The sequence below is a fragment of the Nematolebias whitei genome, chromosome 18 (assembly GCF_014905685.2).
Source record: "Nematolebias whitei isolate Nwh7 chromosome 18, NemWhi1, whole genome shotgun sequence".
NCBI lineage: Eukaryota > Metazoa > Chordata > Actinopteri > Cyprinodontiformes > Rivulidae > Nematolebias > Nematolebias whitei.
Genome location: NC_056515.1, coordinates 19,661,282 through 19,664,111, shown reverse-complemented (window position 1 = coordinate 19,664,111; position 2,830 = coordinate 19,661,282). Strand labels below are relative to the sequence as shown.

General features: G+C 41.4%; 1 protein-coding gene across 1 annotated transcript in view; it reads right to left on the bottom strand.

Annotated features, from left to right (window-relative positions):
* The window catches only part of casp17 (caspase 17, apoptosis-related cysteine peptidase), an 8,178-nt gene that overhangs the window by 3,484 nt on the left and 1,864 nt on the right, over window positions 1–2,830 (bottom strand). The window lies entirely within an intron of this gene.

The following is a 2,830-nucleotide window of genomic DNA, read 5'->3' as shown; positions in this document are numbered from 1 at the left end:
ATACCTTGGGTTATCAGCTCTTCCGATCTGATAACCGATTGGATTTGATACCTGGATGATTGAGCATAAACTTTGTTAAATGGAACTGAATTTTATTCAAGCATTAGAATTTAGAGGTTAAATTAAAAGGAACTAGACTGAACATGAGAGGGAGCCTCCTGTTTCAAGTCAAGGACTGATCAATTCAATCAAATGTGTTTAAATGAAACAAACTGAAGAGAGCTTTTTGTTTTATCTCATTATGGCTCAAACACACATGTTTCTCTGTCTGCAGGCTAAGAGATCACGTCGCAGCAAAGACCAAACTTCCCATCCTCATCTTTCCTGAAGGTTGGTATTATTGCAGCATGCAGACTCTACACGAAGAACTCAAAAATTAAACTGATTCATTTAACAATCAAACTGCTGATGAGGCAGCAAAAACTTACAAGGAGGGTGATCAGGAACATGGAAGAGACACAACAAAAAACAAACCTGATTAATAAAGAACTTCTGACATGGAGACAAAAAGAGATTTGAAACTAAGGATGTGTGGGAGATTGATTGCTGACTGAGAACAGGCGAGAGTGTCGGGCTGACAGAGGAACAGACACGTAACTGCTTGTAGATAAATAATAACAGAAATGAAAACCGGGAAAGATGAGCTTAAAATTCACAAAATACAGAGCCATAAAGTGAAACCAAACCCAACCTTAAACACAAAGACAATCCAAAGGTAATTAAAACACACAGATCGTGACAGCTGTCCATCATCCCACGAGGACCTGAATGGTTGGATAAGACTCGGTTCTGTGTTTAATAGGAACCTGCGTCAACAACACCTCAGTCATGATGTTCAAAAAAGGAAGCTTTGAAATCGGAGGGACAATTTATCCGGTCGCTATTAAGGTAAGCTCCATTTGTTGCATTTCGAACCAGCGGCTCATCACTGTGGTGTCACTGGCAGCTTTATCACCAGTGCAACCAGAGTTTCATTTTGTTTTAGGAGACCCAGTCAGACTTGTTCTTACCTTCTTTTTGTCTGTTTGTGTCTCAGTATGACCCTCGATTTGGTGATGCTTTCTGGCACAGCAGCAAATACAACATGGTCAGCTACCTTCTGCGTACGATGACCAGCTGGGCCATAGTGGTCAACGTGTGGTATCTCCCTCCCATGACCATACAGGTATGAGCCTGAGGACGGAGTATTTTGGGTGGATTTAACTATGTTTGACATGTTGTGTGTGTGTTTGTTGAGAGCAGGATGGTGAAGATGCAGCTCAGTTTGCCAACAGGGTGAAATCTGCCATCGCTCATCAGGGAGGACTGCTGGACCTGGCGTGGTGAGAATAACCTCCACTACACTCAGATTAGAACAGCTGCTTCTCTGGAGTACAGTGCCGAGGCATCTACTGTACTCCTCAGCATTCAAATTTATTTCTGCAAATTACAGTCACCGCAGTCAGAGCTACTTTACTGACAACAGCTTGTTATAAAACAGTTGTCTCACTAATGCAACCTAATAAAACAAGAAGAGATAAAGTGATTTAATATTGTTTAAAAAGTTCAAAAGCAGGCTGGAGACATCATCAAGACAAGTTGTTCATGTATCGTTATTATCCCCAAGGGGCAATGCGTTTCACAGTCAGTAGAGATATAAAACATTCATACTACACAAGACATTAAAATAATATGGAAGTCATCAGTGTTCATTGAGAAGCCTGATCACTCCAGGGATGAATGTGTTTTTCCACTCTGTTCGTTCTACATCTGGGCAGATACCTGCATCCAGATGGAAACAACCTGAACTCACCACGGACTGGATGATCAGGATCTGCCAGAATCAGCCTGGCCTTGTTCAGGCAGGTCAGAGGAAAAGTTGTGGAGAAGTTCAGATCAGAGTTGGTAATAAATAAAAAAAAACACCCCAGAACTCAAGACTGTAAGGACGGTAAGCATCCGTCTGTAGGACAAATACGGTGCACGGAGCTGGGCTTCTTCGAAAGTGGCAAGAAAAAGACAGAACAAAGACAAAACAATGCAGATTATTTGAAATTATATCCTAAACATATAGATCAGATGTGATCAGATGAGACTGAAACTAATGGCAGCATCATGTTGTGGGGACGGTTTTCATCGACAGGAACTGGGAAACTTGGTCATAGTTGAAGAAAAAAAAAAATGGATGGAGCAAAACGTGGAGAGGTTCTTGAGGAAAACCTGTTGGAGCTGTCAATAGATTTAAAACTGGGGCAGATGTTCTCCCTCTAGCAGGACGACAAGAGGTTTAAGGACAAACGGTTTAACGTCCAGGAATGGTCCAGTCAAAGCCAGACCTCAGTCCAACTGAGAATCTCTGGTTTGATTCTAAAGATTGTTGAAGACACGTAGCGCCACCCAACCTGAAGGAGCTGGGACAGTTCGGTCATGAAAAATGAACAAAAATGTCAGATGAGCCAAGCTCATGGAAACATATACATTTATTTTAGTCTTGTTTTTACAATATTTTTTATAATCTTCAAAGTGAAAGTTTTATTGTGTAAACTGCAAGATGTACCTGTTCCCTCCGCACCGATCTTTAAATTCCAAGTTGTGTTGCAACTAAACAGGGTGAGTGTCAGGCGTGTAGCGTTGAACAAAATACTCAGCGAGAGACTGAGAGACTCCGAGACTCGTATTAATTAATGTGCTTTATTTACAGTGATTAATTTATACACAACAGGGGGAACTGGGAAACGAGTGTAGTGGTCACGTAGGTACGTGCCACTAGTTGTAGTATGACAATATATCCCCGTATATATGCATACAATTTCACGAGTTCCTCATCTTTCTGACTGTGTAATGTCGTGCA